Raw genomic sequence first — 26,833 nt, 5'->3', positions numbered from 1 at the left:
TCCCTGTTCTCATCTCCTTTTCCTCTTTCCTTTTAATTGTGTTGACAAAATATTTGGAATAAAATGTTTGCAAAATATAGTTTACAATAACATTTTGAAAACATTTTAAGAATATTGCTGCAGTGTGTTTTCATTCAAAACGTTTTAAAACCCTTTCATAACCTTTATATGACCGGACATTTAATGTTATTAAAACGTTGTTACCTAAACCAAAACCCAAATTATAACTTGTTTAAAACGTTATTGTGTTTGCTGGGATTTTAGTATAGAGCTAAAGAAAGATTTCCCCCACCTACTGCCTACAGTTGTATATAAGGCACATCGTGTGCGTCTATATATCAAGGGTTCAGAACCAGAAAGCCTTAACTCATTTTTTTGCCATTTTGAGATGTTGGCACCAAAATAATCATCAGCACCCCAGATTCTTCCAATCATAAAACTTTAACCCAATCAAACACCATATTGCAGATATAGCACAATTCTACTTAGCCACATCTAAATATAGCCAATTGCAGTTATCCAGAAAGCCTCAACTCTGAGTTGTGGCTTTCTGGTTCAAACTAAATTAAAATGGAAGGGAAAAACAATTCTTCTTTCACATGAAAATATTTTTGGTGAAATTCCGAAAGGGAAAATGTTAAAAAAGTGATTTTGTTTACCCCCATTCAACTTCGATAATTATTTTCAAAAATCGTAATCATTCCAAAGAAGCTCGGATTTAGCGTTTTGTTATGCCAAATATCGTAGCCAAATCTTAAACCAAAGGTATCGTTGCAAAGTTAACTATGTATTTACATGTATTTTAGGTGTGATAAAAATGTCTCTAACTTTTTTTTCTCCGTTTCATTCTTTTTGTATATCGGTGTTCAAATTGTAGTAACTTTGTAACCAAAGGTCGTATTGACTTGGGGTTTCTTTCTTTCTTTCTTTCTTTCTTTCTTTTTCTTTCTTTCTTTCTTTCTTTCTTTCTTTCTTTCTTTCTTTCTTTCTTTCTTTCTTTCTTTCTTTCTTTCTTTCTTTCTTTCTTTCTTTCTTTCTTTCTTTCTTTCTTTCTTTCTTTTTTCTTTATTTCTTTCTTTCTTTCTTTCTTTCTTTCTTTCTTTCTTTCTTTCTTTCTTTCTTTCTTTCTTTCTTTCTTTCTTTTTTTTTTTTAGGGGGCTTCATAGAATGAAAATCTATCCCATTTTGATGTCCACCTAGCACCACAAGAGCCCTCTGTTAATTATTCCCGTTTTCTGCATGCTCATGAATGCAATTCGCTGGCCCGTAAACGAAAAGTTTTGTTTATTTTGCTGCATATAAATAAAACTAGATCTCTATAGAAATTGGTGACCTGTATGAACAGTATGAAAAAAAATAGTTGGTACGTACCAAACCACGTCAACTGTTCTTTTACACTTGTATAGTTAACGGCGTCATTTACAACGGAGTTTTTTGTTCACATTTTGTTAATATGCGAATACGATGTTTGATTATTGTGAAATAAAATGACGATCACCACACCACATTTTAAAGCTTTTTCCGTTTTAAACTTTATCATAATCCATAATGTATAAACTGTCACACAATATTTTCAACATTATTATATTTTTTTTCGACTGCAAAATATTCGTGAAAATTAACTTTTAACCAGACACACTAAGCATTTTCATACAGTTGAATTAACTTCGGTTTGACTCCACCGAACCATGCCAACGTTGGTTAATTCTGTGTGTCGTTTAAATGAAAACAGATCGCATGCTAACTTTGCAATCCACTTGCCATTAACTTTCAACGACACATGTGTAAAGCTCAACTCAATCTTAGTCAAATGCTGTAATCTGATTGGTTGATAGTTATAATCAGAGACCAACTGAAAACCTGATTACAAAGGTGTTCAATATTGCCTACATACCGGACAGGAATTCGTATAACTTGTTGCTGATATAAAGTCCCTTGTGATATATCTGGGTACCACTGCTTTTGACAACTTGGTCAGATCTCAACTCTCAAGCATTGATTACAGGTAAGAGCAACTCGTGTTTATTTGCTTTATTTTACTCATGTTGTCAGTTTTACTATTTATGTGTTTTACTTTAACTAATTTTTTTAATACTGACAATGGCTTAAGCAGAGCACGATTGAGATATCGTTTTTATGGGTCATCACATGTAAAATACCAGTTCTCTAATGTTACAAATTTTTTTTTCGATAAGTATAAGAAAGATATATCGAAAGTATGTTTTCTTTGGTAGTGTGTAGCATGATTTGTCGGCCAAGGCAATTTTTGTTACTTTCCATGTTTACTGTGACTTAGCGCTTTGGTTTTTATGTGAAAAAAGAAAGAAAAAGAAAACATATTTTTAAATTGTAATGTATTGCTGCTGTGGCATACAACATTCACCTGGTCCAACTTCCATACATTGAACCAAAAGCAATTTAGGCAGTCAGACAGTCACGCCATGCTTTCAAATAGGGAGATGGTATATAAAACAAGGCTTTGGATGTAGATGTTTAATGGAATGGGAGTAATTTGAATAGTTTTAACACTAATGTATTTTATACTGACCTACGAGTCAGAAAGAAATATAGTCTTTACATTTTTCTATGGTTTGGTTTGTAATATTTTTTGTGAGATAGGTCTATATGCACACTGTATATAATTTGTCCATTTACCTGTTTACCCATTGCTTTCTTCGCACTGTTATTAATATCTTGCTATATACTATAATGGTATAATGTTATGTTAATATGTCATATATAATCAGTAGTTGATTTTAATGAAATTAATCTGTGACATTCTTTGATCATCACATGAAAGAACATTCATAGTTTTAGAAAAACAAAGCAGCAAGTCCTTAGAAAGCAGACAATATTCTACATTTCATAAGGAATTTTTCAAGCCCAGTGCACCATCATGCATGACCATTGTGTGCAGCCATGTTTTAAACATACTTGGTAGGTGTTGCAATGTATACAAAAGAATAAAGTTTCACCACATTTTGAAACTTAATCATTGTTTGATGCTAATTGTGGTTTATAATAAACAATGGCAGTGTGGTCCTTGAGGATACCAAATACGATGTTGAGAATAATTATGAGTGTAACATTCGGAGACAGCCAGTGAAATCATACCTTGACTTTGCGCGTTGTTATCTCACATTAAAACTTTATTTACAACAACAAAAAATTAAAATTGATTCTGTTGGTATAACTTGGTGGTTGTTTAAAGACCCACTTGTTTAAAGACCAAATTACAGATTCATATAATCTCACTTATTTTGTCTTTAACACGCGGTTTTCGGCTTAACCGCCAACATGCTATGATAACACTGACACTAGCAAAGGTGTCAACATCTGCATTTTGATGTTTTGAAAAGCATTCATACACTCCCAGATAGTGAGAACCAATCAGAGCAATCGTTAGTAAATTACTAGCCTTGCATAAATGTTGTATAATTGCATGGGCGCCACTCCGCGTAGTACGCGCAGTGCTTTTGGACGCGTTCATTTTTCTTGAGGGTGTATGCATTTATATTTGCTTGCATTTTCCAACATTTTTTGTTGCACTTTTGTTATAAAAATGGCAAAAATACGGGATCAAGGTTTTTTCTCGTGTATGAAATAGGTTAATAAACGCTTATTGCTCGAGAAATTGTACAAAATAATGCGCTTTTACTGAGATGTTGATGCGTCTAATGCACTCCCCTTCGGGGCTCCTGCATTAGACGCATCAACATCTCAGTACGCGTGCTTTATTTTGTACAATTTCACTCCCAACAGGTGATATGCATTTATTAACCTATTATTAACCTATAATTCTGGATGAGCAAATCACTGAATGAGCCTTTAGTTATTGATGCAAGATTGGTTGAATTTTAAAAAAAATGAAACATAAATATTTAAGAGCTTTTTGAGATTCACTCTACTGGCCATGCCAATATATTCACCTGGTCTTATTTCTATAGCCTATATTGAATCATAGGTAAAACCATATTATCACATTTACAAGGAACATTTCTATGTGTTCTTTTTGCGTGAATCTTTGAAAGGGGCAACATTTTTTTATGTTATACGTAACTTTTAAAGAATTCGATTTTCCTAATATATATCAGGTTACCTTCCTTGGGATGCAATTAAAGCCATTGTATTGAGTACCCAGCAAACATACAAATGTCTTTAAAAAGTTTTAAACATGTTATATTTTTGGTTTTGGTTTAGATAAAAACGTTTTAATAACATTAAATGTCGGGTTATATAAAGGTCATGGAAACGTTTTATAATGTTTTGTATGAAAACACACTACAACAATATTTGAAAAATGTTTTCAAAATCTTATTGTAAAATATTTTTTGCAAACATTTTTTGCCAAATATTTTGTCAACACTTAAATAACATTATGTTAGAATACTCGTATTTGCAGTAGGTTATCAACAAATGTTTTTGAATGTTATGAAAACGTTTTATACCCTTTATATGACCTTTATATAACCCGACATTTAAACGTTTTCTGGCAACCTTTTCTAACCTTTTGCGAATGATGTCGAAAACGTTTTGTGTTTGCTGGGTAATTATCCTGTTTTCTACTGACATAAATAAATGCTCGTTAATAAAGCGACCTCAAATATCTTTTTTTTTAAAGATTGTAACATATTTTAAAACCACGCTGCATATAGACAAATCATATACATTTTATTGAAATAAAACGTCATAATATTTTGATTAGTAAAAGTACACATACCACTCAGAATAAACAAAAAGTGCAGATTTATCTGTCTTCTGTCAGAAAAGTGGTCATTCACTGTTCAAATTGATTTTAAAGGAAAGTACCCCGGTACGGTGTATTAAAGGAAAATTATCCAGGACATTAATACACTTCAAATGCCTAATAATGAATCTAAAGTAGGCCTATAAATTATATACGATGTCCTAATTTACACTTAAGGGTAGAGTGTTGTTGATTTTCATTATCTAAATCAATATATTATTGAAAAAAAACCCACTTTGATGTTTGCAAAAGTTAATTCTACATATCATATAATTTGAAAACTTGCTTGATTTATTGTTGTTAATGAGTTATGTACTTGTTACAAAAGTGTTGTTGTTTCAGCCCTCTTTACAACATTACTCAAAACACACAGGACCTACAAAAGTATATCTGTGATATTTGAATTTTACTGCACACTTGCTATGAAATAAAATAATCAATACAAGTTTTGCCAAAGTTCACTACTAATAGTACTATTCGCAAGATGCTGTGAACTACTATATCACAACAGTTTAAAAGAGTTGCTAACCTTCAATCCAATCACTATAGATGTCGGCGACATTTTGCTTTCTACATAATATTATTTATTTATGTGTTGTCATACTTGGGTACAAAATACATTTTGTAATTGTTAAACATTTCACTCGTGTTCAGTATATAATGTGCGGTACATCTATAAATAATTAATAATGATTCTTTATTTCTATAATATTAGAGACAGTGAATCTTATTTAAAATGAGAGATAGTGAACCTTATTTGAAATTAGTAATAGCGAACATTATACTTATAATTTTTGATAGAGAGCCTTACTTAAAATAAGAGAGAGGGAGCGAACCTTAACTAAAATTCGTGATAGTAAACCTTATTTAAAATTAGTGATATCGAACCTTAGAAGCAGCGGAGCATTTTTAGGTATAGCGAAAACATTTTCTGTATCACAAATAGCGAACATTTTATCCCAATTGCATTTACACGATACCTTAGAGATAGCAGTCCTTTAGGGATAGCGGACCGTCACCTACCAAATACAGAACCATGAAATTACTTGACGCCCACACCACTAGATAAACACGGTCTAACATTCTTATTATTATATATAATTATCCAAACGTAGTAATATTCCTTTTGGACTCGAAAATATTTCAAACATTGTTTAACCTATTTCAAACACCAAGTTCATATATACTATTCTCCTTTTTAGGTTTTGCATAAAACCACACTGACAAGGCATCGCGTTGGTATAAGAACGTTATTGTTAATACTAGCAATGTTTGTATCTTGGTAAACCGAAATATTTCCAAATTATTATTTAAAGAAATTAACTTTGCATGAACTTAATGTGAACTTGAAAACTGAAATTTTAATTGCAGTTGTATACACGTTATCCCATGCAATACAGGAAGGCTTTAGGTTTCAATGCGTGGAAGTATTTTCCTATTTTGTAAATCCAGGGATAATAAAATCAACACAAAAGATATGATTTCTTTAGATAATAGTCTAGTGGTATATTTTCAATTGCTATATGACTTCCTGACCTGTTCATTGTAAACACACATATGGCATACACAACAAGTATGTTATTAGCATTACGCAATAACCTAATACCCATCCATTAACTTAGTCCATTGTTGCCCCCCCCCTAATTTTTGTTTTATCTGGTATGAATAAAAACGCTCGTGTTTAAGCCCAAACGACGTAAGCTAATCAGAGATCCCTGCATCCTTTTCGCTCGTTCAATGATGACATTTTTACCCCATAGCTTTACATTGGAAGTATAACGTTTAAAAGAGAACTAATAATAACAATAACAGCACTCTTATATTAACATGTCTTGTAATAGCGCGATTCTGCCATTACCTTGAATTGATAACGCAATAAATGGTAATAATACTCATATTGTTCCATTGGTAAGTAAGAAGTAGTGGTATTCGCGCGATTTTGCGTTTATGAATTTTGGTCCGTTCTGATCATGATGTTTGAAAAATGCCTTACAAGTGCAGTGATGTGCTATTCGTGCGATTAAGCGGTTGTACATGTAGTGCCATTCCGTATTCGCCCGATTTCTTGTTTAAAATCTGGGGTGGGCGGTTTTCGGCAAGGGGTAGTTGTCGGTGAGTACTTCATATCCCGCTTCATATTTAAACATCCTCGTCCTTGCAACTTATTCAGATTATGCCGACTTTAGACACAGCGGTTCTCGGGAAAGAGAAGTTTAAAATATTGGGTGTCGGGAAAGAGAAGTTTGAAATATGGGGTGGGTGGTTTTTGGGAAGAGGAAAAGGAGTGTATTGTCGGTGAGTACTTCATATCTAAACATCCCCGTCCTGGTAAGTCATTCAGAGCATGCCGACTTTAAACACACTATCGGGAAAGACAGGTTTAAAATCTGGGGTGGGAGATTTTCGGAAATAAGAAAATAATGTTTAGGGGTGGTGTTCGTAGTAGTAATAAAAACGAGGCATTACACATTCATGTTCTGTTCCATATTACTAAATTGTGAATGCTTTTTAATTGAGATACTTTAGAAAGAGAGATGTCGACTTTAGGCAAAGCGATTTCATCATATTCATATCTAAATATCCTATACCAACTCATTCAGGGCATGCCGACTTTAGAGTACACAGCGGTTATTGGGAAAGACAAGAAATCTGGAGTTGGCGGTTTTCGGAATTAAAGAAAATAATTTTTATAGGGGTGGTTGTCGTGGTAGTTGAAATAACGAGGCAATACACACTCATTTACTGTTCCATATTATTACATTGTGAATGCTTTTTAATTGATATACCAAAACGCATGTGACGGTTATCGTGGGAGTGCAAAAACATCGGATGCAATTGAACAAGTTAAATCAATGTGTTTGAAGGCCTGTGATCGAAGACCTAAAGTACAACTTGCTTGAAAATGCGAATACCATATGTTTTTGTATATAAAACATCTCAAAAAAAGTAACTAACCCCCCTTAAATAATGGCCATTATTCAAAAAGGGGCTATTGTATTACAAATCTGTAAAATGCGTTGGAAGCATAATTTATTTCTGCGTATTTTGACACCTCATTTGATACGATAGCACAGAAAACAATAAAACATCGGTCAATTTAATGTAGTGAGGTCCAGATTTGAAAGTTGCACTTACATACAAATTTTTACAATACAAAAGCACCCAGATATCATTACACAGAATTCCTTCCATTACACTGAATGCAAAATCAATACAATTTACTGCAACTTTCAAATCTTGGGTTACATTGATTTAAATGTACGCTGTGACGTCAATATTTAGTTAATTGCTGCAAATGAGGTGTCAAAATGTGCAGAAATAAATTCAGCTTCCAACGCATTTTACAGATTTCTAATACAATCACCCGTTTTTGAATAGTGGTTATTATTTAAGGGTTGTTAGTTACTTTTTTTGAGATGTTTACTATTGTAAGCAGGTTTTTCCCCGTAATGTGTATAGTGCAAGTGCAAAAATATCGGAAGACCTTCAATATTTGCTCGAACATTCCACTCTAATGTTTTTGTTCTATCCTGACAAGGTTCCCGGACCAAGTTCTCAGAAAACCATTGTCTTTTCCCGTATCGTTTATCTGCAAAACAAGAGACCAGTAAAAAGTGATCGTAAAAGGCGTAAGGTTAGACACTATTTTAAACTGTTGCGATTTGGTAGTTCACAGCATCTTGCGAATGGTAGTCAGCTTTTACAAAAATTGCATTGATCATTTCATAGCGAGTGTGTAGAAGAATTAAAATATCACAGATATACTTTAGTAGGTTCTCTGGTTCTTGAGTTATGTTGTAAAGAGGGCTGAAACACCTGCAACACTTACATCAACGTACATAACTCATTGACAACAATAAATCCAGTTTTCAAAGTATAATGGTTTGCAGATTGGACTTTTGCAAAACATCGAAGTGTTATTTTTGAATAATATATTGATTTAGATAATGTTTACCCTTAATGGCCTATACACGGTGACACGCACGGGTTTGATGGGATATTACATATTTTAAAGGCACTCGGAAATTAATGCATTGCAAAGTCATTACTAGAACTATTTGCAAAGAAATGATGAGTAAACATAGTAGCTTTCTCGGGTTATTTCCAATAAGATGGGTACACTTCTTAGCAAAATGTACTGTGATTTAATATAATTCAGGTGTATATACTTTCCTACATATACTCTGGCATCAACAGGCTTAGGATATGTATAGGCAATAGTTGTTTCGGCGATTGTTAGCATCTCCTACATGAATACACATTGTAGCCGGGGGGGGGGGGCGACACACCCCATAAATCGTCAAAGGGTCTGTGCATCTGTAAAAAAATAAATAAAGTTGGGCCAAAAATGTGATAAATGTACCACAAATCGTGAACTTTCGGTGAAAATTTATTTTAAAAATAGGATCCAAAAATCAATTTCCCCATCAGAGGGGATAAAGATGTTGGACCAGAATAAAGACTTCTCTTTAAAGAGTCTCTATTTGGAAAATCCGTAGCCCCCACGACAAAAATTCTGGCTACGGGCCTGAGTAGGCGTAAAGAACATTACTGAACCACTTGCTGTCAGCCTTTATCGGCATATCTCAAGTGAGGTAACTGAGACAACTCACTATTTGACAGTTTCAAAATGTTGCCAAAGCTTTCATAATTTCTGCAAATATGTGTTTATGCCACAAGGCAATTGTAATATGAACTATATTTCTCGTTATGTCCCCGTAGAATTGGTAGAAGTAGACTCTAATATCATCTACGATATAGAAATGTTTGATTGAAGAATGCAGCACTTCATTTGGGATTCTGGGATTATTGTTTGGTTTACTTGATTAGGGGTAGTCGGACTTGACGTTTTGGCCCGGCGTTTTGGTACTTGCTTTATGTGTATGTTTATATGCAAGTCTTGCAGAGATGCGTTGTTACATAACCATAACAGGTGTAATAGTTTACACGCGTTTCGTGTCAATTTGTAGCAACATTATTGGTACTATAACTATAAGAGATGTACAAATCTCGACCGGCGATTGACCGCCTGTTCCGTCCGGTTTCTATTGTTTAGAGCAGTAGAAACCGGACGGTCAACCGCTGGTCGAGTTTTGATTTCATCCCTAAAGCGTTTTGATGAAGTTCAGTTGAAGTAAGATTATAATTAGGACTACTTTTAAGCATGCACGATTTCCCTGGTTTAAGGGGAGTGTTAGATCATGGATATCATATCTCTTGTTAGATATAGGGTTGCTATCACATACTATACAGCCACATATACTTGCTGAATTTTGATAATTGGCCACACCGTTCTTGAAATATAAGAATTTTACGAAATTCCCTAATTTTCAAGCCTTTCCACGGATTCAAATATAAATCGACGATCTGTATTCGGAGTGCTAATCACGGCGCATCATCAGTGCATGGGACGGCTATTGCCATTGACGGAATAATGTGGCTTCGTGGAACGGATTGAAAATGAAATAGCTTCATATAATTCTTTTATTTCAAAAACGGAGCGATTAATTGTCAAAATTCAAAAAGAATGTTATAGCGTTAAAATACCACCCCACCCAAAAAAAAAATCAGTTCCCGACAATACAGGACACACTAGTATATTGTTCTTTGCTTTGGGAAGCAAATGTTGTTCTGTATTCAAAGTAAAAGGCAGTATCTACTAGCAACTGGCAAATCAGATACTTCGTTTTCGCTTGGGAAGACAGAACTAGACCTATAGTGTAAACTACGTAGGATATCTGAAATCTCCTAGGCACACATCTATAAACATAATATCAGATTGTCTGTCGATAGTTGTAGTTACAGGTGCGTTGGTAATTTGCTGTAATGTTGAGGCGGCTAATGTTACAGGCTAGTGTCATAGATACCTTGGTAGTAGACTAGTTTTATACAAAGTGTGGCAATGGTGATAGTGGTAAGTAAAAAGTTCCAAATTTGAAAAAATGTTAATATTCAAAATTAAACAAAATCGAAACATGTTTTCCAAATTATAGTACAATACAAAAGCACAATCATTTTGATGCGAAAGTGCAAAGGCTTGAAACACATTGTCAATCAACCAATTAATCGTTCATCAAGTAGTGACATTGTCAGACAATTAAAAATAGTCAATCAATTAATACATTTATCGATCACTTATTCAATCAATCAATCAATCAATCAATCAATCAATCAATCAATCGATCAATCAACCAATCAATCAATCAATCAGTCAACCAATCAATCAATCAATCAATAATGGACAGTTTCAGAGTTTCAAACATACATCCACTTTGCATACCTGAAGAGATATACAACGGTCATTGATGCATATTAAAGCAAAAAACAAATAGCACAAAAACCGCAATTGCTTGTATACCCCGGCTGTAATTTTGAAGAGAGGGTATTTTGAAAGTTACAGTGGATTTTTGAAAATGATTTTCTGCAAATATACACCATAAATGGCTAATCTGTAATGCAACAAATCTCAGCCAAGCGAGTTAACATAGCTTTTTGTGATGAACATGATGTACATGATGTAAGTCTTCCAATTAAGAGTTTAATTTGCAATATTCTATAAATTTACACATCTTACATGAACTTTGCATTGTATTGTATATACAATATCTAAATGTTATAGCGTAAACCTCCCTTTTTTATATACATCAGAGCAATGCAAAATGTATCTATAACAAAGATTTAAAAGGCTTTCTTTCTCTTTCGATATCTCATTATTTTCCCCAACTAAGAAAGTATGAATTAACATTTTAATTAAATAACTGCATGTAATATATTAGGTTAAATTTATAGGTAAACCACTAGACTACTGTTGGAAAGAGGGAAAAAATAGAGGTAGTCACCCAAATTCAGCTTAGGAACAGTGAACTATTTTCTTTGTATTGTTGCATCCATTGTTAGGACTGGAGTATGTGGGCGTACATCATGTTTATGTATACTACGGTTGATTAACTTGGTAAATGGTTAAACATTATGTGACTGAACTTGAATTTAGGTTCATGTTGATATATAGTCCACCCTTAATTGTGTCATTACCATGATTAATACATATGCGTTATCGTCACTGTAATTCATAAATGCACGTATATGCCCATGATCAAGAACAGAAGAGTTAAGAAGGTGATCATTTCAGCGCAATTATGATTTTCATTGAAATATAATATTATTTTTACGTTATAGAATACTACGCAATTTTTGATCTAACTCAGCTGTTGGTATGTTTGGGTATAATATTGTGTACGCCTTGTGTTACAGGAAGTATATGCTTTAACCCTAGAACAACGAAGGGGGAGGGTTGTACGCCCAAACGACATGAGCTAATCGTAGATCCATCCTTTGCGCGCATTAAAGTGATATTAAATTTTTTACTCCTGCACCTTACCCGGGGATAGGACAGGCCTTCAAAGATACCATAGAGCGAATCAATCATTTTCATTTCGCTCTTGTGAAATTATTCCAATTGCTCCTGAATGTTTACTTTTATGTTTTCAACACAAGATAGTGTTAAATGTGTCTTTTTAACACTATCTTGTGTTATAGGTTAATGAACGCGTATTACTTTTTGGGAGATAAATTAGACACAATAATGCACGCGCGCTGATGTTGATGCGTCTAATGCACGAGCCCCGAAGGGGGTCGTGCATTAGACGCATCAACATCAGCGTAAGTGCATTATTTTGTCTAATTTCTCGAGCAACAAGTAAAACGCGTTTATTAACCTATTTCATACACGAGAAGAAGAAGAAAAAAGTTTTTTTTTTTCTGTTTTACAACGTATTACCACTAAAAATTTTGGAAAATAGAAGCAAATATAAATGCATCAACCCGCCCGAAAAATGAATCAATCCTACGCGACGCGAACGCGCGCGAAACACTGCACGTAGTACGCGGAGTGCACAATATACACAATCAATACATGTTTCGTATTTTTCTAACCGCTTTTCTGATTGGCTGCTTTGATATAGGAGTGTATGAATAATTAATAACATAAACATCTTCATATTCTTTGTCTTTTAGTGTTAATAAATTAACAACATATTAATGAAAAATAACATTTTGATGTTTTGCAAAAGTTCATCAAATCATTATACTTTTGCTTGGTTTATTGTTGTTAACGAGTTATGTTTTACAAAAGTGTTGTTGTTTTAGCCCTCTTTAAAACAAAACTGTAGAACCACAGTATCGGTGATATTAGAATTCTTCTACACACTCGCTATGAAATGACCAATGCATTTTTCTCAAAGCTCACTACCATTCACAAGATGCTGTGAACTACCAAATCGCAATATGTAAACTAGCTGCTAACTTTAAACCCTACACTCAAATATAAACCCTTGTATGTTCTGAAAATATTTGAAATGGAGCGCTCCTCTCTATTCCAGGTACACTTGGGGGGTCAGGGCTACTTGAATTATTTTTCGAGGGACGTGTGCTGCTGATCCATTGCCCTTTCCTAAGCTTACTTATACCCCAAATACCTCGTATTTGTGACGAGGGTGACGCTATAACAAAACAAAACAAAAATAATAAATAAAACAACAGGATTTCCAAAAAAGTCAGACGTTTCTGTCAATATACATTATTCTATGAAATAATAAAAGTTTCTTTAGATCTCAAGTTCATGCAATCCCGTTAATTCAATAAGGATCATTTATAGTTCACGTTGCGGAGCTAATCATTACAGGCATCGCTTCTAGGTGTTTAGTATTGGTTTACATGGCCAGGGAATACCTGCCAAGAATCATCACATATCTACCACCACACGTGTAACGTAACTAGGTAGCAATCAGACATTTATGAACTTTCAAATATATTTAGGTCAATGTCATCCAAACATTGTATAAATGTTGGACACAATGACTGTAGAAACTGTCACAAAATATATTCATTTGTAATGTAATTTTATTTGTTTATACCATTAAAATGTTCTGTTTTAAAATTATGTTAAGGGCTTGGAGGCAAGTTTCGTGAAATTCGACCAAATGCTTTCGACATGTTTTCAATAGAGCTATGTAGGTGAAAGTTAAGGGGAGAAAAAGAATTCAATAACCTTTCATATATTAACTTAGGTCTATAACAATGGTGAAATCCAAGCAAACCAAAGTTAATAATTAAATCGCTTTCAGAACATTACTGGATGAAATATATTTATATACATTGTATGCCTCATGCCGCCTTGCTCAAGTTTTACACTCCTCACTCATGATGATGATGTTGACGAACTATTGCATGTAAATGTGTTAGGATTTGGAACACTTTGTGTTCAAAGTTTTAACATTAGGTGTTCAAAACATGAACACACCATGTTCACAAAATGACGACAATATGTTAACATCAAGTGTTACAAGTTTTAGTGTTCTAATTCAGTTTTCACTTTTTTTTTGCAGTGTGGTTATACATAAATATCAGCTATCATTATGCATTTTGAATTTTGAATTTTGACAATTGACCGCTCCATTTTTGAAATAAAAGGAGTTTACGAAACTACCTCATTTTCAATCTGTTCCAGGGAGTCAAATATATATCATAACACAATCATGCGCTGATGGTGCGCACTCCGAATACAGATCATCGATTGATATTTTAATCCGTGGAAAGGTTTGAAAATGAGGGAGTGTCGTAAAATTCTTATATTTTAAGAACGGTGTGGTTATTGTCAAAATTCAAAAGTATGTAATAGCTGATTTATTCCTCAACCACACCAGTTATTTAGTTATGTTTGGTTGTGGCGTTAAGATACCCAAACAATTAAAATTCCGATGATACACTTCTTTCAGGAACACCCTGTATTTGCTCTACTATTTGCGTACTATTTGTTGAAAACGTTTTACATAAAGTCGGGTAACATAAAGGTCGTGAAAACGTTAAAACGTTTAATTGAAAAACACAGCAACAGCATCCTAAGAAATGTTGTCATAATGTTATTGTAAACAATTTACCAAAAAAATCGACAGATCATCACGTGAGACTGTTTTGCAACCAGTTTTCAAAAAATGGTTTTGAATGTTATTAAAACGTTTTAAACCCTTTACATCCTGTATATAATTATTTAACCCGACATTTACACGTTTTACAACTTTGTGTTTGCTTGGAATTGGAAACCTTGAACGTAGCATGCTTAAACAGTTAAAACACATAGCTCAATGATTGGGGTTCGGATATTGGTATGTCTCTTACAAGCAATAGTATTTGGGTAGCTACAGGCCTTTAAAATGTATAATATGCCCGGGGGTGTCACTCCCATTGTGGCCTGTACACCATCCGCGATAATCAACTTTTGAAAAGCACCCTAAACAAGGATTTAACCCTTGGCTAAAACGACACCCTAAACAGGGATTTCATTCCTAACATCAAATTTCATACCCTAAATTTCATTTCCGCGTATTTAGAAATTGCAATTTTGCTACCCTTTTTTCCAATTTTTCATGTTTTTGACACCCTAAACGCGATACGCGCGTATCGTGCATACCCACGAAAAACGACCCTTTTTACGCGTTTTCATTATCGCGGATGGTGTACAGGCCACAATAGGAGTGACCCCCGGGATAATATGCAGCAGTTAAGTTCAAGTCAACAATATGTGTCTTGGCGATTGTATTGTTAACGGGATCATGCACTTTTTTTTAGCCCGGGGTATATATAACACAATGTAAGTCAGATTGCAACAAGTTGACACATATTAGACACACACGACAATTTTATACAACAGCCCCGGGGGGGGGGTATTCCCACTTTGGAGATGACGCGCATAGGGCTGTTAAGACCCCCCTTTTCAGCGTCGATGTCACGATCTGTCACACAAAGACCTTTACAAGTTCAGTTTGAACAGCAACTTTCATTTATCGCTGATGTTGTTACTTATTTTGAAAAAAAAACCAAAGAAATAATTATGAAGCCATTTAGAACTAGAAATCCGATGTTCGAGGTTTTTGTGGCGCTGTTTTGGCTCTCAAAGGTTTCATTTTAAAAAAGGTTATGTTCTCGACATCCAATGACCCCATATTTTTAACATTTTACTCTCGCCGAATGCCAAAAATCATGCTCTCACACAATGACCCCATATTTCTTTACATTTTACTGCGGAAGTACCAGCCCTACACCTACATCCATTTCATATTGAAGTCCCCCCCGGGACAACAGCTAAAGTCTAGGAAAAATGCAAGTTTAAAAAAAAAATAAGGTGGTACTACACCCCTTGATAAATTTGTGACTATTTTTGCATTTTTCTGTATATGTATATTATTATAAGGGCAAGGAATCCAGTTACTATAATACAGTAATTTCAGTGACTCAAGACAAGCGGTACGTTATTTATGATAAGAAAAGAGGTACCGCTAGAATGTACCTCATTTCTTAACATATATAATGAACCACTTGTCTTGAATCACTGAAATTTCCGTGAAGTAATCCTTGCCCCTATAATATACATAACATTTGTTACCAGTGTGTAGAGAAAAATGCAAAATTAGTCACAAAATTTATCAGGGGGTGTTTACGGCGCATGGAAATCATGAATTAACGACCAAATAATAATATCAAAATATTTATAATTATGACAAGCTGTCGGCAACAATGTATTTGCAATTGATAATATGTGACCGTCCACGGCGAATGAGCCGTAAATTCGTCCCCGGTCAATTTTGTTTTATTTCGTGTTTAAAAATAAACATCATAAACTTAAAAATGGTATATCATTTGACTTCAAACGATATCCAGAAGCGGGGTTATGGTTTGTTAAACTTTGCTCCTTCAACAAAATTATAGCTTTTACGTTTTTACATGTGTCTCTTTTTCCACATTGCTGGCAATATATATCAAACAGTCATAATTGGCGGTCATTTCAAATCATCCCCAAGTCAACGAAGTTTAAGAAAGTTCTCTCATTGTTAATTGTTGGTTATGCATACCTGTACAAAATACAATGCCTGGTAATCCACCACTTGAACAGGATTTAGCAAAAGCAAACAAAGACCAGAGCTATTAAAAGTTCTATAGCCGACCATCTAAGGTAGAAGCTTATTATCCACTTCAACAATAGGATTATTGATTAGTTTTTGACTATCAAAATAAGACGGGTGTCGGGCCAGCAAGTTATCGATGAATACGACCTTCGTACACATTTTACACCGTAACACAGAATACAATTTAGGGAATTTACGGCTCGTTTGTGCTGCCGGGTCACATATATTATTTTCACTTGTTTCTTTCTTTTTTTTAAACCTTTATTTTAGGGAAGAAGCCAGGCCTTCAGTCTTTTCCTATCTTGTCATTGTTTAAATCTAGGTCAAAGTTCCTTTTTTGCATTCAAAATTTTATACCTCCAAGAATGTATAACATTCGGCAATTTATATATCCATCTGAAATCAACTACATGTAAATTGCGTTTACGTAATGGGCTATTCCAGAAAATAAGTCCACACCCCATACATGATATAAAGAGGGTAAATTTTTCAATTAAGGAAAGTCCAGTTGCAATGTCACTTGACAAAGCTTAGAAATCCAATTAAATGAAGGAAAAATCACGGAAATGTCCTAACGATGAGCTCTCAAATTGAGGATTCCTGATTTTGAACCATGTTTCGTCCGGATTTATTGCCTTTGAACACTTTAAAAGTCCGGATTTCCAACAGTTATACGACTGGACAAAAAGTCCGGAAATCCAAAAGTCTTCTATAGGGGTGTGAATTTTTTTTTTCTGGAAGAGCCTAATTTTGTACAATTTACAGCATCACTAAAGTTGGCCTATTATAATTGCGTCTCAGATTATAATGCATGACTGTTGAAAAAAAGACATTTCAATTAATTAGATAATGCGTTGATGAATTGAAGACATCACAATGAACATTAAATTCTAAGTTTAGTCAATATTTTTTATAAGTCGATATATGAATTGATAATAATGTGCTATATAAATAAGTAAATAAGTAAATAAATAAATAAATAAATAAATAAATAAATAAATAAATAAATAAATAAATAAATAAATAAATAAATAAAAACAAATAAATAAATAAATAAATAAATAAATAATAAATAAATAAATAAATAAATAAATAAATAAATAAATAAATAAATAAATAAATAAAATAAAATAAATAAATAAAAAAGTAAATAAATAATAACTATACTAATTGTTTTACTCTGGGAAAATAAAGGGTTCGAAATTGTGCTCATATTATGAGAACTCGCACATTATGAACCATGAAAAGGTTGCAGAACTATTGCAGGTTCTGCACCTGTTTAGAGAACCAATAAAACAAAAAAAGTCCTTCAGAGTGACCATAGATTCTCTTGTGATTCCTTTTACGTACCATCAATGGTCCTCCTGAGAGGACAAGAAATGCCCTTTTTGAACATTTTTGTAAGAGTGTTGAACCATTTTGCATACGAAAGGACAAACAAGGTAAGCCATGCAACTTTCGTTGACTTCACTGCATGTTTTGATTTATGATTTTTATTCATTTTAAATCAAATTTCATTCAAAAACAGTGAGTGTCAGTGGGGCAAAGGTAAACTAATTGTATCGCTCAGTTCAAAATCATTGTGATCAAAAGTTAAAATATTCCACTGTCATTGTGTTGGTTTATTTTTAGTCTTATTGGTGGTTCAATGCTGTCATCGCGTGCAAACTTCTTTATAATCCAGACGAAGGAACTTGGTCAACTGCATTACATTTTGACAAAAGCGCATGTCATGCGTTGAATTTATACCTGGGAATCTCTACCAATTGTAATATCATCCCAAGTTACAACGTTGTATGTGTAAATAAATAACATAGCTGGGTACTGTCTTTTGACTTGGAATAAATGGTGTTCTGTGAATCAGTCTGCGCTCAAAATAAAATGCAAATATCATGACGTGTAGGCCTACTAGACGAATTAACTTAAGAAAAATAATGAGTGAACCTAAGCAACAATTGGCGCACCAATGTTGTTGCTTTTTAGTGACTTTTAACATGTTTAACATCCTCCTAAACTGTACAATCTATCCAAAAAGGACAAAAAAAGGACATAAGGGTAAAATATCATAAAATGATCAATGTAATTTTTGCCAAAGCTCACTACCATTCGCAAGATGCTGTAAACTACCAAATCCCAACAGTTTAAGGTGGTATTGGAGGCAATTTGGAAGTGCTCTATTCATGTTTTAAACATATTTATTGAGTAGGGCATAGAACACTGATCAATATGTCTTTTGTTTGAAGCTAATCGGACATAAGGTTTTCAAAATGCATACATTTTAAATTTCTTTGTATTGTATTGTCTTTATCGATAATCAATACAGTTAATGAGCTAACCTAATATGACTTGAAAGTGCTCATTAATATGAAATATCTAAAATTCAATGCATAAATGTTCATAAAATGTTTATCAAATAGAAAATTGGTTTCAAACTTGGTCAAAGCGTTCCTAATGACTTCCAAATAATTTATGCATAACTAATGAGCTAGCCGCCCTAATTTGCAAGATTAACTAGCATTTATGCAAATTGGCTCATTAATTATGCAAATACTTATTATTATTATTATCGGTATTTTATTTTTTCACATATCGTGGCCAAACGGCCAAATTACATGTAAAATTACAATTTGAACATACATATAAACATTAAAAATATTAAACACTTTAAGAACTTTTAAAAGACATCAAAAATTGCATCGATAGGGAAAAAAGTATTAGATCAGAAAAGCACCATATTGCACACAAATATTAATTTAACTAAAATACTATAACTTAATAACGTAGTTATTAATAACTAATATATATATAATAACTTAGTATGCAAATCAGGGGGCAGTCTCACTATATACATTAGAACATATTAGCAACACTCTGACCAACTTTCAGGGCAATGGTATGCAAAATAAAAGTAGGCCTACCATGAACAATTATGCATCGCCTTTTAGCAAAATATTGGTAAAAAATACACATTTATAAATGAGCCTTTACACTCTAGATTGATTATTGATAAAAATAACAAGATACAAGGAAAATGTAATTTGATGTATTATGGAAACCGTATGTCCGATTTGCTTCAACCAAAAGGCTTATTGATCAGTGCACTTTACCCTACCCAATCTGTATAGAACATGCTCAAAAGCATTTCCTAATTTCTAGAAAATGTGCCCAATACCATCTTAAAATAGTTGCTACTGAGAACACAATGCTTCTATGGCAAAGTTGTTTCAGCTATAACCTATTTAGCATGTTTAGCAAAAGGTCTTTAACTTGTCGTTTAAAAAGGATACACCTTGCTCTGTTTGTTTGTTATCGAATTCCATGGTCCAGTTTACTTCTTTATTAATTATATTATTACTCAGTAGGGGAAAGTTCAAACTTTGAATAAATACAATTGCCTTTCATCGTGTTCATATAGGTGGGTAAGAGTATTCTTTTCAATTCTATGGTTGAGCGCTTGTCAATATGACAAAATTGGCACAATCTACTATGTTGTCTACCACTTTTACAAAAATGAAAAAAAAAATATAATAATAATTGTCGAAAACAAACCTGTAATATTTTCATAATTATTACAAGTACCAGTAAAAGCTCTGAATCAGTCTTCAGCTGGTGTTTGTGTCCAATTATAGTTAAGTAATCAACCTGATTAATAACACCTATTCAAATGTCCAAAATAGGAGAAATGATCGAAAAATAATTCAGTCATACGGATCATACGAATTTATTTTGGCGTGATAAGAACATTTTTGAAGGCATAATGATAATCAACTACAACATTAGGAATGAGTATATGGAAAAGCAATTATTGATTGTTCAGCATGTCATTAGAGAATGAATTTGGAGAAAACCTTCTGATAATTACAAACACTCGCCGAGCAGCAAGACCTTTCCTCTAAGCTTTTAATCCGATAAGCTGATTATCTATTTGTTTTCATGAATTGGAATACATTCTTTGATGTGCTTTACTGAGCTCAATCATCTGAAATTACTGGAGCGTTAGCCACCCAGGCTGGTGGCTCAGCATAGTATTTTATTAACAGGAGATTTTCTCCAAATTCATTTCCTAATGGTTTAGTACAGGTAACTACAAAGTAATAAGATACAGAGGTGTATCGACTGGAGGGGCGTGGGGGTCCACGGTGGGGTGTGTGTACGCCCCAGGTAGAATACAGATAGTGGTTGGAAGCACAAGAAAATACTTTTAGTAGCAATTTGATTCAATTTTCTTTTTAAATCGCCACCACACAGACATGATTGTGATGCATTTACACAATTCGGCATAGTAAAACTTGACAATGAAATCATGCATAGAGACCTTTGATACGTAATAATCATAACGCGCTGAGTGTAGGTATCCCAGGCAAACCTTAGTTAACACATTTGCTAGTCAGCGAAATTCGCCGAGACCGGGGCCCAAACACAATGCATATTTACATAGAAATTTGAATTTTTTTCGAGAATAGGTCGGTGAAGGAAACCTACATAAATATGTTTTCTATACTTCACTTGACCCAAATATATGATTTTTTGTGGTGATAATCAAGTCGCACATGGAATTATAGAGGGATTTTCATAGCAGTTCCATTAAAAAAACCTGCTATCGCCATGAGACTAAGATCTAGAAACACCCCCCGAAATGCCGTTTTGGGGAATTTTGCTAGCTGAATCTTTTTGATGAAAGTCAGTCTTTGACAAGATGTAACTTTGCTACGGAAAGTGCTATGAAAAAAGGTTTTCAGTTTTGGCTTTGTTTACTCAAGGGCTTTAATTTGATATATAAAATGATGCAGTTTGATGGCAAATTTGAATTCACCTAGCATACCTACTGAGTGCATACGTATGTCATTTAGAAGTTCTTCTTTGTTTAATACTTTTTATGGTGTTTTATGTAAACAAAACACCATCTTTTGGTAATTGGATTTTGCCGTGGACGAAATACTAAAAAAAGTTGATGTAGCTTTGTTTTAAAATCTGAAAGCTGTGTATCAAGAAAACTGGAGTTAACAGTTTGAGTTAACAGTTTTAACAGCATCGTGTTGATATGGGAAGACATTGAACGAAGGAGGGTGGAGCACATATCACCAATCAATTTATGTGCACATCATAAACGTAACCATGGTAACATTAAAAGTGAAATTGAAACTTTTTTGTAATTCCCGAGAAAGTTTCGCTATTCATATCCTGGAATTTGGCTGGCGATATATGTAGTATTATTATCCGGTGTTGAACTTGCTATATGTGACCATCCACCACAAAGTGGCAGTAAAGTCGGCCCTAGATCATTTTCTGTTTATTGCAGATTTTGAAAGAATGCATTTTCAGCTTTACAATGACACCTCAACCAGCTTCATTGGACATCTAGAAGTGAAGTTATGGTTCACCAAAGGTCAAATTCCTTTACATTTTACATAGAAATCCAATACTGTTTTTGATTGTATCTCAAAATGGAAAATGCCGACTTTACGACCAGTTTGTGGTGGATGGGCACATATAAGGAACTTATAAAGGGAACTGATCAGTCATTAATTTTCTAACCATGATATTAAAACGTTCATGAACTAGTTCTGGATGCCTTCGCTCTAACTGTGAAAAACTGGTGGCAGTTATTACAAATAACTGTTATTTTTGAATAGATAAAATAAGAACTAGAAACTAAACATCTCAGCATGTCATTATTGGTGGTGCGGAATCCCGGGTGCGGAATTATCACGAGGTGGATCATTTTCCAATTTAAATTTACTTTCATGAAACAAGTGAACTTTTTGGGTTATTTTGAACGGTCTAATCATGCAAGTGCGTTCCTTTTGTTAAATATTATTCTTTCTAATAATTTGGACCTTTTATCAAATTGCACAATATTAAAACACCCATGGTGCTGGATAGTACCCTGTAAGATGTGGTTTTACTTTATTTATTTGAAAATGGTGAAAGTGCCCATTAGAAACAAAACAGAAGACAGACCTACCAACCCTCCGATTTTTGTCTCTTAATGGCAAACAAACATTTTTATTGGCCTAAGGATGGGCATGCCATGCATGAGGAAATGGTCCTTGTTTCTCATAAGAAATATTTTGTAATGAAAACGATAATACTTTTTCTTCTTATACATATGATTTGGCATGTATGTCCTATAGGGCCTATATATAATTATGACGTTATTATCATTATCATTGCCTGTCTCAATAAAATTGGCCTAAAACAACATAAGGGCGAGTGGGATGGCAGTAGCCTGTATAAGTATCTCATGCATTGATAATACCGGGACAAAATAATTTTTTACGTCTGTGCCCCAAAAAATTTACCCCCCCCCCCCCCCCCACACACACACCAAGAAAGCGGTCTACGCCCCTGAACCAATACCATTCCTCTTGTGTGCCAGCTTTATATGTCATGCGCCCCTCCGACTCACCTTCAAGGAAACGGATTTGAATTCTGTCGGAAACACAGATTAACCACGCTAAGGCCTAAAAAAAATCCCTACCTACCTACCCCTTTTTATATTACCGTACAAACAATCTTTGTTTGTACGGCCTAATTACAGAAACTAAAACCAATAATATGCAACTTTGTTCACTATCACTCGCCTGTGTACATGGCTATGCGGAAATATTTGCATTTCCAAGAGTGGTGGATTCCATTTTAAGGCAATTTTACGCGATTCTGATAACGTGCCTTAATAATTTAGCGATTTTTTGTGGGAAACTGATTCGGGATCGTCTCATATAACTTTAAATAATATCTACGTAATTTCTTTTGAGAAGTATTATATAATTGACTAGTATCATGAATTTTAATCAACTTTTTCATTGGCATAGGTCATCTATTCGCAAAAAGGTAAGACAAATGTTATTGTAATTTACATGCTTGGTAATTGCCATATGATGAAGATGATGATGACGATGATGATAACGATGATGATGATGATGATCATCATCATTATGTTGCATCATCATCATCATCATCATCATCATCATCATCATCATCATCCTCACCAACAATCATCATCATCATCATCGTTATCAGTATTATCTTTATCATCATCATCATCTTCATCATCATCATCATCATCATCATCTTCATCATCGTCATTATCATCATCATCATCGTTATGCACTATCATCATTACCATCATCATCATCATCGTCGTCGTCGTCATCATCATTATCATCCTCGTCGTCGTCGTTATCAGCATCATCATCATCACCATCATCATTGTTATGCATCATCATCATCATCATCATCATCATCATCATCATCATCATCGCCATTACCATCATCATCATCATCGTCATGCATCATCATTATCATCATCTTTTTACGTCTTTCGTCTTCCGTATTTCTCTTTATCGTGTTTATTGTTTTATTCGTTATGTTATGTTTCATTTTTGCTCACGTATTCTTTATTCGCATTTTCATAACAAATTGCAATTTAGTCGATAGAACAAATGAACAATGTTGTAAAAAGTTGACATATTGTGGCATTTTTGGCAAAAGTAATTGAAATCGTATTAATTTATAGGATTCTTTGGTTGTTATTCGTCAGATAATGTCAAAGGTCAATAAATATTTAATGTGTGAGAATATGTTGTATCAGAAAGATGACTAAATATTTAGCTAAACAGTAAAGTGTGTGAACATAGATTATCAGACGATATATTTTAACACACGATAGTGTTAAAAGTGTGCTTTTAACACTATATTGTGTTAATAATAACATTAATAGGCCTACATCTTCATATTTGCATGCGTTTGAGTGTTTATAAATTAACACCCTTATACATTCATTGTAGCCATAAAGTGTTCAAGTGTAAAACTGTTGCTCTGCTCTTTTTGTAGTGTGGTTCATCCCTAGCTCTGCAATCACGCATGCGTGATAAAATTATTGACAACTTGCTAATAAAATAGATCATGTTGAATTATTATTGGTATGCAATTATTTTGCTCTAGGAAACCTTTTACCCACTGACCTAGTCATTCAAGCTTCGGGTGAATGACTAGATTGTTTTTTCTTCACATGTTTTCTTTCTTTTTTTTCTTTTCTTTTTGTTTGTTTGTTAGGTTTACTGAATTTTAACTTTTACATACGTTAGTGTTATAGGATCATGATTTGAATTCCTATTACTGGCAATGATGACTGTTTCAGTAAAGATATTTTATGTTATGACATGCACATTTGTTTCAGGTTTAGCAAGCACCACATTTGCTGTGAATTACTGTTTATGTCGCGAACCTCTGGTCGCAATCATGAATAGGCTTAGATAAAAGAACGCGATATGTGGTCACATAACATATAACATTTAAAATTAAAATGCTAAAAATCATCCTATTTCTGCTATTTGTTTTGATAAAACCATAAAGACTATAACATGCCGGATGTTTCAACCACAACACATATCCTATAAAGCTCATTATTATGCATATAATACAGAATCCTTTTAAATGGTTCTAAAAAGAACCAAAAAGATGTCTAAGCTCTAAAAACGAACAGAATGATCATTGTCAGCTTTACGTACTAACTTATTTTACTTTTACGTATATACCGCTTTTGCCTTTGATTTCGTCATGGGAAAATTTAACCTTCTTTTCTGGCCGAGTCGGGTAGCTTCACTCTTGGTGATCCTATGTCTTGCGTGCGAGCACTTCCTTAACTCCATCTGCCCATCTCTTCCTTGGTCTTCCACTAGCCCCAGTTCCTGTTGTTTTACTGTTATAAGTTCTTACTGCAGGTTGGCTATGTTCCATTCGCATTTGATGACCGAACCATCTAACTTGTTGTTTTGCAACATATTCTGTGATTGATGTGGTGCCCAAAATCTTTCTGATATCCTCATTCCTGATTTAATCCATCCTTGACTTGCTGGCCGCTCTTCTTAGGCATCTCATTTCATAGATGATGAGCTTTTGGGTTGTTCTTTTGTTGAGAGTCCAGGCTAGAGTGAGGTAAAAAATATGGCATAAGTTTTCCATCGTTATCCATCGGTATTGTAGGATGAGGAAGAAGTTTGCCTATAGTTGGTAAATGATATCATTGGCCTTCGTGCCTCTATTTCCCTATTGATACGATACTTCCATCCTCAAAGAAGATACTTCCCAAGTACTTAAAAGCATTTGCCTATTTTAGCTTACTGTTGTTAATGGGCTATTCCAGAAAATAAGCGCGCACCCACTGTAGAGGAGTAAATGTTCAATAGAAGAAATTTCTGGATTTCCGGGGTTGCTTCATGAAAATGACTGGAATTCCAGTTGCCAATGCTACTGGACAAAACTTGGAAATGCAATAAAACATTTACAAAATCACAGAATTGTCAAACATGTCAAAATAAGCCCCTCACATTTAGGAATTTCGACAATGAACTACATTTTGCTGGATTTTTTCTTATTTATTAACTGGTCGAAAAGTCCGGAAGTACGAACTTTTCTATAGGATTACGTGTGTGTATCTATTTTGTTTTGGAATAGCCCAATGGTAATGTCAGTATCCTTGGGTAATCGGCTAACCACCAGAGTCTCTGCTTTGGCTATGCTGACTTTCATGCCATATTTCTCACATGCTGCATTTAGCTTGTTAGTATGGTTTTGAAGTCTGTGTGGATGAGTCTCTGGTCATCTCCAAAGACAGCTGACTAGTTGGAATTGCTTCCTTGGCGATCTGGTCTATATAAATCAAGAAGAGCAGTGGTGATAGCACACAGCCTTGGCGTACCCCCTAATGTAATTCGATATGTCTAAAGTGCTCTCATGTCCCACAAAAATACTGCGCAAACGTTATTACCAGAGTTCTTAAGCATGTTAAATATCCCAAAATGGTACTGTAAAACACACAAAGTTAGTGCTTAAAGAATCTTTTTTTATAACTCTTTTGGTTCAGTATACAGGATTGAAAGGTTTCTAGGTCGAACCTTTGTCATGTTTATTTCTAAAAGTGTAAAATGTAAGTACAGCAGAGGTTATACATCAAGCATGTCAAATGAGCATGAGTGCTATAAATTTTGGTTCTGTTTATAAATCTGTTTATCCCTAGCTCTGCGTCTCGCTCCAAAGCGAAATTAATGACAACTTCCAAACAAAATCGATCATGTTGAATTGATATATTATTGGTATGCGATTGTTTTGCTCTATGTCATGTCTA

General features: G+C 34.0%; 1 protein-coding gene across 1 annotated transcript in view; it reads left to right on the top strand.

Moving 5' to 3' along the window:
* The first annotated feature begins 1,926 nt into the window (after positions 1-1,926).
* Positions 1,927-26,833, top strand: part of LOC140146672 (ileal sodium/bile acid cotransporter-like) — a 39,216-nt gene continuing 14,309 nt past the window's right edge. Inside the window, exon 1 of the mRNA XM_072168541.1 lies at positions 1,927-2,005. The gene's annotated coding sequence lies outside the window, so the exon portion shown is untranslated. The remainder of the gene's footprint in view (positions 2,006-26,833) is intronic.

This window comes from Amphiura filiformis, chromosome 2 (genome assembly GCF_039555335.1).
Source record: "Amphiura filiformis chromosome 2, Afil_fr2py, whole genome shotgun sequence".
NCBI classification, from domain to species: domain Eukaryota; kingdom Metazoa; phylum Echinodermata; class Ophiuroidea; order Amphilepidida; family Amphiuridae; genus Amphiura; species Amphiura filiformis.
The sequence above is the reverse complement of the archived record's forward strand: the minus strand, read 5'-3'. Positions and strand labels throughout refer to the sequence as shown.